The sequence below is a fragment of the Phasianus colchicus genome, chromosome 5, assembly GCF_987193195.1.
Source record: "Phasianus colchicus chromosome 5, bPhaCol1.hap1.1, whole genome shotgun sequence".
Lineage (NCBI taxonomy): Eukaryota > Metazoa > Chordata > Aves > Galliformes > Phasianidae > Phasianus > Phasianus colchicus.
This window is the reverse complement of record NC_143440.1, coordinates 48416481-48430041: the sequence shown is the minus strand read 5'-3', so window position 1 is coordinate 48430041 and position 13561 is coordinate 48416481. Positions and strand designations below refer to the sequence as shown.

Below are 13561 nucleotides of genomic sequence, written 5' to 3'. Positions count from 1 at the left end.
GTTGGAGAAGGCCATCACGATTGTTAAATCCAACTATCAGCCTAAGCTACTGAGTCTCATTGGTTAACCATGCCCTCACTGCTACTTCATGGAATCAAAAACATGGAATGCTGCAAGAATTTGCTCGTCATCCTCATCTAGGGGCAGTGCTAACTTCTGTATCATTCCACTTTGGGTACATCTGCTGTAGAACCAGTGCTTCTTGCTTTGACCTGTGTGGTGGGAAAAACAGATGACATTAGTTATGATGCTACCTTCATTCAGCCATCTTAATGAGTTGATTGTATTTGTTTACCCTGAAACACCAAACTGCTCATTTTGCTTGTCCTGTTTCCTGTCCTCCTTTAATCCAAATCAGGTTGGTTGAGCTTTGGCAAATGAGTATCTCAGAAGCAAAGTTTTCCCATGTATAGTGAACTATTGTAAAGAGGGAAGTAGCCTGGGATAATAGCATAGCAGTGTACCTGCAGGAGGATACATCACCCCTTCGCTACATAATGAAGTGACACAATGAGTCACTTCTAGGCCAATCACACAGAGAAAGGAGAGGAAGGCTATACATTTAACAGGAGGTGTTGCCCAAACAACTTTTTATTATCTCCCCAGTGGGAAAAAAGACAGCAGGATGATTTTGACCCAGGGGTTGCTGCTTGGGACCTCGCTGGCTTAATTTTTTTCCTCTTTGGTACTAATCCCAGCTCTATGTTTTCAGATAATCATTTGGTTGTTCTTGGTTGTTACTTTACTAAAATCAACACCACAGAGGGCATCTTTTTTTTTTTTTTTTTTTTAATCTTGTCATATTGCTCTCCAATAATACTCCTCCATACCTATTCCAACTAAAATTGCACTAGGATATTTCAGTTCTCTTGAACAACGATCATCAGAATTCAACACAGTGTGTCAAACTATATGTTTCTCAAAGGTAATGAGTCCTCATGAAAAACTTAATACTTTCATAGCTGTGTCATTTATAGTTATCTTGGTATACAACAGAACTGTACAAACAGACCTCTCAGAGAGATTCAGACTAGCAATGGGTCTGTTCACATTTAATATATTAATTGTCAAAAGTCATTGTCAGGGAAAGCAGAGAAATTTTGATCAACTGATCAGTGTTTAGTATTACCAGCGGGGAATGAGTAATACACACAGAATATGAACTTACTTTGAACTGGAATAGTTGGAGAACATGAAAGCAAGCAAAACTGTTGAAAAATGCCAGTTATTGGAGCTGGACAAATTTCTACTATTAGATAATGTAATTATTCCCCAAACTGTACTTAATTATCAGGTACACAGATAAATTGAAATTTTTATTTCTTTTTTAAATATTGAAAATTAATTGAAAAAGGCTTTATAAGACAGATAATTAAACAAATATGCTACGAAACAAGGCCATGTGCAATTTCATTTTATGTGTAAATTACATGTAGGCCCAAAGGGAATGCAGTCTTATTATACAGTTTATTCCTCTATTAGCATTTCAATAGAAAGAATTTTCCTCGAGGTCCTGAGGAAAACAAGGAATGCATGAGATATATACTGGAGATACACACAAAAGTGGGGCCTAGACCAGCTTCACTTTTCCTCCTCTCACCTCTAAAGAGAAATGAAAGAGGGCAGGGTTGTGATCTTTACAGATGAGAGGAGACTGTAGAAGTGTGAGTACAACAGACTTCATTCTGTACTAGACTGGACTGTAACTTGAATTAGGTCCTAAATCTTGATACTGTAATGTTAGTTCCCTGCTGGAATCTGTTCATGGCAGGACCTCAGTACAGAGTACAAAAACCAGCAGAGACAGTTATCTTCAACCTTTCTACTTTCTCAGAACCAACTTTCTTTAGGCAAACAAATTACAAATAAGTCTGAGAACTGTAGCAACTAGTCTGAAGAATTTAAACCAGTACAAAGCATTGTATTTTTAGAAAATCTGAGAAAATCTGCCACTGATCTTTTCAGCTTCAGTTTTTCTCACTAGGATGTTCCTCACATCTCCTTCAGCCAACTGAGGGGTGTTTAGCCACATAGTCATCCTCCCTCTCATTTTTTTTTCTACATTTGATCTTCAAACATATTAAGACTGTTGTCTGCAGATAAAAGCTCTATTGTGTTCATTTTAAAGTCCACACTGTCAAAGGGACATACTATGTAAGTATCATCATGGAGACCTTACTTAGATCCTTGTTGTTTAAACTATTTCTTAATGTTTGAATAAGTAAACTCAAAGTATCTACAACTGTTGTGAAATTAGAGATTGGACTTGGACAGTGTGATTGCCACAACATATCTGGACTTCTGATGAACACCACAGTATCAGAAGATACCCTGCCCAATGCAATGCAATTTGAGTGTATAGTGAACATATTAAAAACAGCATATTTAAATATTTAACAGGATAGAAGCTAATATGAAACTATCAAATAATTTCCAATATCAATATCTATAAACTAAAAGCTCTTCAGATTCTCATCAGTATTCTGGAAATAAACAAAAGTAACTAGTGATGAAAAAAGTGGCAACGTTTTCTGTAATGATCAGGAAAGGACAAAACAAGGTGGGCTCATTTGAGCAAAATACACTTTAATGTAGCAAAGATTGCTGTCATCTGGTGCAAAGAACACAATGCACTGAAAAAAGGAACCAAGTATTATGAGTTTAGTATAGTCCAAAAAATGAGGAGATATATATATAAATAAATCTGAAGTTGGGCAAATTGTTTTGAGTTGAGAATTTTTTTTTTTTGTCCAAAAGTTTGATAGTGAAATAACCTGAACTGTTTTCCTGGAAGATGATTCTAGCTGCTAATGAATGCTCCAATCTAGCACAGTAGGTCGTAACAGCAACCAGTGACAGCCAAGTGAAGCCACATATATTTAAACAAAGGACATGGCGAAGTATTGAGCATTCAGCATGGTTAGGCATTACAACAAAATAGCAAAAAGTATGAACGCTTCATCTACTAACTTTTCTTGTTCAAGGCAGGATTCCTCTCTGCATTCCTTAAAATAGGCTATCAGGATTATTACAATGATAATTAAGAGAAAATAAGTTGCTTCAAACCATAACATGCTGAAACATTTTGTTTTTTTGTATACAAAGCATGAAGTTTTCCGTTTCTTCATTGGAGAAAACATATTTTTCAAATAGCTGTAAAGGAAACTGCCAGTTTATAGAAACAAAAGACAGATCTAAAGATAACATTTACCAGCCTTCCAGATGTACTATGTTTTACAAAGAATGCTAAACAATGACTAGGTAATTGGTGAGTGCTGTTTACTGCAATAATCATCACTGTCACCTTCCTTCTCCTCCTCTCACATTGCATCTACCTGTTGTCTTTCACCCTATATTTGAATTGAGTGAGACAGGATTTGCTTATTTATTTTTAACTAAAATGCAGGCTTGATCTCTGCCTGGGATCTCTTGCTATTACTAAGGTATACATAAACAATAATAAGTGCATAATAATAGAGGAGAAAATAAGGCGTGAGGTCTCTTTTATTCACTGCCTTAGGTGTTACTTCCTTTCCAATGCTTGATGCCACAGCCAGCGTGTGCATGATCTAAAAGTGCTGTTAAGTTTGAGCTGCTATTCAGTGCATGATCCCTTTCAACTTCCCAGATCATCTTAATATAATTTAGGATTTGCTTGGCACTTTCTAGGAATACCTGTGGTCTCCAAACTTTGTCATTTGTAGCAGTTATGTAATAACATCAACTGAGATAAACTGAGGTAATATATCATAATGTCCTGCTAAAAGCAAAAAGTGGCAGTAATGATACTTATAACAATAGCAATGCCAAATCTCTTCCCCATCCCCAAAGCTTACAACAAAAGACTGCATGAGAAAGCAGAACTTTTGTGACAACTTATAGCTTTAAAAGTCTGTGCAATTCAGTGATACTTTTCTATATAAAAATGCAGCATCTTTTTTCAGTGATGAAGTAGACTTTCCCCTACTATTTTGCAGCTAATCTATGTCTGAAGGTGGTTTTACCAAATATATATCAGCTTGCATATCTCAATTTCCATTCTCTAGGGACTTAATTTAACCCTTTACTTTAAAGATTTTGTGATTTCTAAACTATGGGAACTAAAATCTAAACTATCCTTGCTTGCCAAACGGTGTGATTTAAAAGTTTTTTTGTTTGTTTGTTTCTTTCTCTTTTTTGCCCGTAAATGAAGTCATACACCTTCCTTAGTCAAATGGTCAAGCAGTCTGCAGTTCCACTTGCTTTTTGAGTGTTTTTTTCGTGAAACATTTCATTGATTCAGTTTTCTCATTTGTCACCTCTTTGGAGAAGAGTCAGCTGTTAAAGATCTCAGATGTCCTCCCAGACATGATTTTCTGTGGTCTTCTGAGAGAGGGCAATAATAGAAGACATGCTCTTTTGTCTGTCTTGCTGAAAGGTCCAAAGTTATTTCCTCCATTCTGCCTCTTTCAGAGGAGTCTTGGAGATGCTTAGATTTTTTGTTAGAAGATATAGGTATGAATTATTTCAAATATTTCTGCTTAGACCTCAGAATCTGTGCTGTAGATTTCTTTTGCATGAACCACAGATGGTTTATCCCACTACTGCTGACAATGCCTTTTCCATTTCTTTAAATAATCACTGTACATAAAAAACAGTCAGAATTTGAAATTAAAAATATTATTCTGAATACATAAATTAGCTAATTAATGAAAGGAAAAGACAACATCTGCACAAAAAGATGTTGAAGAGCGGAGTGACATAGCTATGTTGCAACTGAGACCTTTCTTGAAACATGTGCTCAAAGACTTATATCCAATTGGTTAAAAGTAGGCATCTAGTGGAATCTTGACACTTCTGTTTTGATTTTGACCATTTTTGTTTTCAGTATATTTCAAAAAATTTATTCTGTTACAGTGTGGATCTAGCATTTGTACTTTCTCAAAATCACAGTGAAGGCTATGGTAGGAGGCAAATTGTTCAGCTAAATATAATTAAACACATTATGGATGTCAATTAGTTCACTTTCTTTTTTAAGATTGAAGGCTATTTTTCTTAACTTGCATACACGGCACAAAACATTGTACACCTACCATACCTGTGCTTTTTATTTTGTATTTTCTAGACCATAGGTTTCATGATTTTATCCTTTTTTTTTTTTTTTTTTTTTTTTGTGCACTGCTCATAGTTACTCAAGACAGATATGAACACTTTGTCAGCTTTGTCAACTGGACAGTTATGTTGCATCAGTCCACTTCTTTAAATAAGTTTAATGTCTTATTTGTATATAGATAGATAGATAGATAGATAGATAGATAGATAGATAGATAGATAGATGTATATATTGTAACAACATTGTGCTTTTGAGAGGCAAAAGAAAACAATTTCAGAGGTCAATGGTATTTCTTTTCAGGGTTTTTCGGCATTTGGAGTAACATGCAACAAAATATGCAAAAAGAATCAGTGGAAAGTTACAGGGTTGTTTTCATTATCAGGCTTTTAAGGAGTGAAAATATGACTCTGAGGTCAGTTCTTGTCAACATGCAAAATTAAGCTTTTTATTATAAAATAAAAATTCAGAGCAGAGCATAGTTTAAAAACAAACATGATATATGATTGCATTAAATCTGAAAAGAGGAATAGAGCATATCCCAAATATATATGTATACATTTATACACGTAGGGAGTTTATGTCTACAGCCTTTTCAATGAAGAATCTGCCAGTCCACACCATGTTATTAATTATAAATAGATCTTAACCAAAGGATGTATGTTGTGTCTGGTTTTAAAAGCATATGAGGTTCAGATATTTATGGCCAGAAGTTTCCACAGTATGCCTGAGCAAGAGAAAGCACTTTCAAACAGGGACTTGACACTTGTGATATGCATGTATGTCTCAGTTACACAGTAGTCAGACGAGGTAGGCAAGCAGAGAGAGAATATTTTATAAGTCGATATCAGTAAACTTCAAAAGCAGGCCCAATGATGGAAGGGAAAGCCGTTCATAAGGTACAGTGAGCAAGAGCACACCTTTAAAAGCTTGGCAAGCAAAAGCCAGAATGTGATAGATGCTGTAATTCAGAACCAGAGGCCAATGCAGCAGAGATAGAGCTGGAGTGATGTACTGCCTGTCTGTGTTGCCAAGGTCTCCGTGCATAAGATGAAGTTTGAAGATCACGTTTCTAGGAAATAGTTCAGCAATCAGTTCTGGATCCTAGGCCAGATTAAACTGCCAAATAAGCAAGAGATCTCTGGGTCTATTTTAACTTGAGTTTATTCTGTGCAGGACCTTAATGCAATTCAATTTATATTTTATATTTTTTCAGGATACCGCAGCTCTCCTTCGCTCTTTGATACACTATCTGTGAAAGATTGTTTTTATGTCCCCCAGTGCAAGTTACATATTGATTTAAAGGTACATGATTAAGAAGAACACAGTGCAGAAGTAAGGCTAGTTAAGTGTAATATAGAGAGTGAATCAGGTAAATGTCCCATTACATGACATTACTGATAGCAGGAAGTCATCAAAGAGCAAGGTCTTCTAAAGCTTCTAAATAAAATGAGTATACTTTAGCTGGAAATTCGCCTCCAGATGTTAAATGAAACAACAAAATCTGTCACATGTTTTCAGAGGTATAGTCACTGCAGTCCAATGGGAATCTCCATATTAATCATCCACAAGAGAATGGACTCAAATCATTCAGGGAAGTTTTAAGTTATTTCCTTGTGTTAGTGTAGGAACACAGTTGCTTCAGGTCTGGAGTGCTCTGTGTGTTGCTGAATATAAACAGAAGATCATTATCTTTAAGTACAATATCTCTATATGATTTAACTTAGATGATGAATATCTTGAATTTAATTTTAATAAAATCACTTCAAATGGAATTTGTGAGTTGTTGGTTTTTTTTGTGTGTGTCTTTTACTTAATCCAGTTTCTCTTTTATACTCAGAGCAGAAGTCATCTCATGTTTGATGACATTGGGATGTAAGTGGAACAAATCAACAAGAGATTTATCCACTCCTAAGACTGGTAGGATGAATCATGCTCTGGAGGCCCCTGTGTCTCTTCACTGACTACAGAGGCAGCTGCGATAATTGGCTTAGACTAGATACCTAATTTTTAAATGATTAATGTTAGATGAGATGAATCTTACCTTAAGAGGCTGTTTTTAAGGGCAGTCAGTGTGTACACAAATGTAATTAGTAATGCCATTATGAAAGTCCTCCATTTAATCAGAGAGATTCAAATGTGATGCTTTCCAGTGATAATCAGCATTCAAAAGCAAATACCTCTTTAGCATGTTGGATACTCATTGCATGTAAGTATGGATCAGAATCCAGTGTCTTTCCTTTCGGTATCTTACTTGCAGATGAATTCTTGGATTCTTGGATTCTGATGGTCCACTTCATCCTGTGCTGCATTAACTGTAACCATCACTGCAGTTTGATAACCAGGACTGTTTTATAGTTCCAAAAACAGCTTTGAAGACAGTAAATTACTGTATTCAGCAGCTGTGTTAGAAAAGGTGCTCCAGTGTTACAAGTGAAGCGGCTCATTCATCCTCTGTTCAAGGTAATGCACTGAAGTGGTTGCTGTAAGAATGGTATATCCTGAGGGTATTTTGAAGAAAACAGATAACTGAGTCTCTTTCACAAAAACAACCTAAAATTCAAACTAGTGCCAAGTATTTCCAAGCATTATACTTAAAAGGATCCAGAAGGATTCAAATTTGCCCATATTCCATGATGTAAACTGTATATCAACTGATCAGAATACCTCTGCTGAGCTCTCCATCCATTTATTTTACCGAGGACAAACCAAGCAAACACGAGAACTAAGAAGGCATTCATTTTTCTTTTGATTCAGTTTACTCAATTCATTCTATTACTGAATAGTGCCAAAGGTAATTTTGAAGCAATCAGGTAAAAATTTATGTGAGCTGAAACAAAGAGGTGGCTTAATTGAATAAGCACACTTAACTCATTAACCCTGTGCCACTGGGACTAATCAGTATGAACCCAGGGCTGCTAATAATCAGAAAGGTAGTAATGTTCTCCTCCTTGCTCTAGCATAGAAGAGGGGTAAAAACAGGCAAAAAGAAAATTCAGTAATCTCAAGATTCTCTTGGACTAAAAAGGAAGACAAGAACACAAGATGAAGTTATTAGTGCTCGGTTTTCCAATAAAAAACAATCTGCATTACTCTAAAGCTGTTTCTTCTTCCCACTCTGAACAGAACTGATTAGTTAGGAAGTGGAGCAGACAGCGGCTGCTTTCATTGTCATGAGTTATGGGAATCTGAGAAAGGTTGGGTCGTCTCAAACAAGAATGAAGAAATACAGTAGATCAAAGACCAGTGACCTCATCTGACCTGACTTTAATATAAAGTAGCATTGGAAAATGGTAGTGTAACAGGAAACTCTCTCCACAATTGCTCTGGACACAGGGAGGTGGAGACTGAGAGGAGTGATGGACCACCTTTAAATATCTGGAATTTTTTAGAGGATGTTTAGAGAGCTGTGAATAGTTCAAAGCTTCACTTAAGTCCCAGTGAGGCCAAATTGTTTTTTCTTCCTTCTGAACCAAAGAAGGCCTTGCAAAGATTGTACTTACTGTAAAAGATGGGGACATTTTATGATGCGTTTCACAAACTCTCCAAAGCTGAAAGAGGAGCTTCAGATTAGAGATATGATATCTATAGTTTACAAATAATGAGGGATGAAAGATATTTAAATATTTTGAATATCTACTACAGCCAGAGATGTGTTTGTTATATCTAAAGATGCTTAATGCAACACCCTTCTCTCCAAACCATCCTAAATGAAACCAGTGTTCACATTTACAGTCTCTGGTATAAGCAAAATCTAGACAAGATGTTAGTGTTGTTTTTGGAAAAAGGAGATACAAAACCACATCTCTGTGGTCAGGTTAAATTTCAGCATTGAATTCTTCACTTATAATTAGAGGCCTCAGCAACCTGTGAGCTCAGGACCTCCTTCTGTCTGCTGTACATAGGAATAGGTCATATGAGTACTAGATGAAAAAAACCCTTGTGCTGTCATTAAATCCATTGAAATTATATATTCTGGAATGATTAATTGCCCATATTTCATATTTTCAAATAGAGAAATTGTAGGTTCCCAAAATGTATGTTTAGAAAAATTAGAATTTTAGAGTTATTCTACATTAAGATTAATTGAATAGTCTACATATGGAAAATAAAGCACTTTATCTAGAAAAATGAATTAGATCATTTATTTTTAATAACAATTTTTGTCTTTCATCTGGAGTTAGGATTGCAAAATCACTCTGAAATCCAGAGCTGCAGTGCTAGTGACACACAAGAACTTGTCCTGTCCAAGATCATAGGTGAATCTATATATCTATGTATCCCTAACACAGATACCTAGCTGTATCTATCCCTAACAGATCCTATGATTTAGTCTGAGAGGCTCGTAATAAAGAATTTTTTTAAACCATCTGTATGTGACCTTTTAAGCATGCTATCAGATGGAAGTTGGTTGGGTTTGCAGGTTTTCTCCTGATATTCATCCCCCATCTCTGCTGTTGCAAAAGGATCTGCTTGTTTCTTTCCTGTGTCTAGTTTTGCAAGCCGCAGCTAATGGAGTTTAAGAGAGGCTCAAAGAACCATAAAGGATGCTCCTACCATTGCTGCTGAAGTGCAGAAAAAGAATGGTCTGGTAATTGGCATTTCCAGAAGTTGGGGTAAAGGAGCTGTCTTAGGTGGGACATACTCTATAATTCGCAGTATCTTGGGATTGCTTTCAGCTAAATACTAAACCCAAACTGTTAAAAAAAAACAACAAATGTATTATTTGCCCCTCTGACCTCTCTTACCTAAACAAAGATGTTTCCTTCACTTCTCAGTCTGCTTGTGTAAAACCAAAGGTAAAGAAACACCACCAACCCAAAGTATAATCAGATAATTATCTTCTGTGCCCTGCACCAGGCGCACCACAAAAAATGATCAATTTGTAACAGCATTACATTATTAATTTTTGGTTTAGCTGGAAACTCTAGGTACAATAAGAATATTCTGATTTTGAAAATAATTTACTACAGTCTGACTATTCAAACCTTTGAACTGGCAGAACACAAGCTTGATTAAAGATAGCTTTTCACGCAATGAGCATGATCTTCTGTGACTGAATTGCCCCTCTGGAATAATGGACAATTGACAGGAAGGATAAGATTGGTAAGATCACTAATTGCATTGTCTTCAAAATGGAAGACTGTTATTTTCTCATAACTTTATTAATGAAGACTTTATGTTACATTTGAGATAAAATACCATGAGTGGGAGACAGATTACATTAGGCACCCATGATAATTTCAAAATGTCTTCAAGAAGTTGCATTCTCTAAAATGGTTAAATTTCTGTATGTTTAATCTGACCATATGCAGAACAGTTTGTCTTGGACACTGCTGTACACCATATTCTTGTGAGTGACTGACAAGGTAGAAATAAACCCAAATTTACAGGGAAAAAAAACACTTGACTTTAAATTTTGTATGAAACATATATAGTGCCTTTAATGCTCATTAGTGACTGAAAATATGGAATGTGATAATTCCCTATTCATTAGTAGATGCACATTACGGGAAAGCTGAGAGCCAGATTTTCAGACGCGGTATCTAAATGAATTAATTCATGTCTGCAAACTGAGTCCAGATAGATACAGTTGCATTCTAAAATTTTAAAGGAAAATATGCTATTATTTATTTAGTATTTAATATTGAAAAGTGCCAAGTACATCCTTCAATAAAACTATTTTTTACTTTAAGACTGGCATGTTTAAAGAGAGTCAGCTGTGGCCAGTGTCAGTAAGTGTGCTAATAGGATGCTTGACAGCTCCAGTGGAACATTTTCAGGGTAGCTGCGTTATTGGTTCATGAAGCATTCCCTCAAATATTATGAGTGACAACAAACCTGGAAATGGTGCAAGAAAGGCGCTTCCAATCTATGAAGACAGTTCACATTTGAGTTTTCCAACACCAGACCATTATGCAATCAACAAGCACTCCATCTGTACTGTAACCACATGTCACAGAATGGCATTGTCTTCCTGGGAAGCAAGATACATCACTTCTTAGGACCAAAATAAACTGCCTTGAATCTGTAAGATGTTTATTTTCCTTAACTGGCATATTAAGCCAGCACCTAGTGGGTTAATAATTTTCCTTCATTTATGTGCCTTTGGGCTAAACTGGACTTACTGAGCAGAATACCCAGAGGTCAAATCTTAGCTAGTTTCTCAATTTTCTTCAATTAATTCTTATATTAAAGTGGTAACAGACCGTACTGAGCTTTCAAGGGAACTGCAGGCATACTGCTGTGTAGTTGTTCTTAGTGCTGGCTGAATCTCTGGCATTTAATCTTTTCTAAGGAAACCCAGGTGGGTGCTTTATGATTCTCCAGTGCTTATTTTGCATCTCCCACCCTTCTGCTTTCCTTGCAGAAAAACTTCTTAATGCCATATAACCCACCTGGTTTGTGAGCCTGAAGTGCTCAAAATCTATTGTTTTCCTCAAATGGTTTGCCAGAATCACAGCATTAAAGCAAGCCCCTAATTTGTGTGGTGCACTGGTTTGGCACCCTAAGGCCGCTTATGAGGATTTGTGCCACATATCAGTCCACATTACACAAGTGCCTGTAGGCACTTAAAGGAGACAAGTATGTTAGGGACTGAATCCATTTACCTCAGATTCCCTTTGGAGCCAGTGAGAGAGGCAACATAGGAGGTGATCAGACCTTAGGGTGTTGTTATACTATACAGTGCATTGCAGTACCTCAGTGAGGCAGCTGCATGCCAATCAGCAGGGATCTAAGCTTACATACAAGGCAGGCAGTAGCATAGCTCTCAAAACTGGACGTGAGCTGGTTACTCCCAGGAACCAACAGGAATGCTGCTGCAGTACAGCAGCTCATGTGTGCATTTGCAGGTTTTTTTAACCTCCTTGAAACTTCTGCCCTTTCAGCATTCAAGATCAAGACTCTTCACAGAGGAAAAAATAAATAAATAAAACCACAAAACTTTCTGGTAACAGTAACAGTGGGACAGATGGAGACTATGTAGTGCCATGATTTGTCCATACTGTGGACACGTTTGCTCTTGAATAAGCACTAATGCATGAAGGTCACCACAGTATCAAAAATAACAGAATGGTTGAGGTTGAGACCAGCTATTTCAATCTCCATGCTCTGAGCAGGGTCAACTAGAATAGGACACCCAGGACTTTGTCCAGTTGGGTTTGGGGAGTCTCCAGAAATGGAGACACCACCACTTTTCTGGACAACTTTTTTTTTTTAGCATGTTAACACTCTTATAGAGAGAAAAGGCTCTAAATTTGTGCTTGGGATTTTTCACCATATTATCTCAATTAATTTTCCCAGATGATTCTTCTAGACACAATAATGTTTATTTCTGGGTTTATCCATGAGTCAATTTGCACACATTTTTGTAAATAAAATACTTTTGACTGGGTTTTGCTACTTGGTCAGTGTCCTGTTGGTTGGTCGTTTGCTATTCCATTTAAACTACACACATCAAGAACCAGGGCTTGTGCACTCTATGTGGAGCTGAAGAAGAGCAGCTGATTACTGCAGATTCAGTAAACTCAGTCCCAGCTGTTATGTTGCTAATGTATTCATGGTGCAGTACCAGTGGAAGATACTCTCAGGTCATGTACTGGATTCTTTCCTTGAAGAATTTGATCTTCTGGCAAGACAGCCTCCTACTCTATAGATACAAATACAAGATGGAGGACAAACAAGCTTTGGTATTGTCGTTTTCTTTCTTCCCTACAGAGGTAAAAGTTAAAATCCTCAGTCCTTTCTTCCTAGTCTTCATGCTCCTGATTTTCCAATTCCAACAACAAAGAGAATCATTACAGGCTGACAGTATATAAATTCTGCTCAATCAAGTGCGGGCTGTCACATAAAAGGAAAAAAAAAAAAAAAAAATCAGTGTCCCCGTGTTGTTTTTATCAGAGGACAGCATGGCTGTGTGCTTTGTGTTGGAAGCTGAGAAGGTGGTTACAGTGTGGGACCACAGCCAAGGGTGTGGTGCTCAGCTCTGGCAAGGTTAAACAAAGCGAAAATAGTTCTCAGCCTAAAGGATAGGTGTGTGCTAAAGGTTTCTGAGAAGCTGTTTGGCATAACTCAAAGGGAGATTTTGAACCACTTCAGGTTGGCAGTGTTTTAATTCAGGAAAGGAATGGAGACAACTGGCAAATGAATTTGTGGGTGAATAGATGATATACTGGTGGTAAAAGGGCAATGGTAGACAGATTGGAGGAAGATTGATTGACTGGGTTTTCCTAGAAAAAAATGGTAGGAGTTGTGGCAGATTAATTACTGATTTCTCACACCCTTTTTCATTCTCAGACGATCATTTGTTTCCCTACCATTTTCATACCATTTCCTACCTTTCTTTGAGGTTGGGGGGGGGGGGTGGAGGAAATGGCAAAGCCAGTAACTTATAAGTTTTGTTTGAAAAATAAGCACGTCTGTGATTTAATAATCTACTTTAACATCATATACTTTCCATAGATAGGGAGG

At 36.8% G+C, this 13561-nt stretch overlaps 1 pseudogene; it reads right to left on the bottom strand.

Annotated features, from left to right (window-relative positions):
- Positions 1 to 96: 96 nt before the first annotated feature.
- On the bottom strand, positions 97 to 196 carry LOC116228980 (U6 spliceosomal RNA; annotated as a pseudogene).
- Positions 197 to 13561: the final 13365 nt, after the last annotated feature.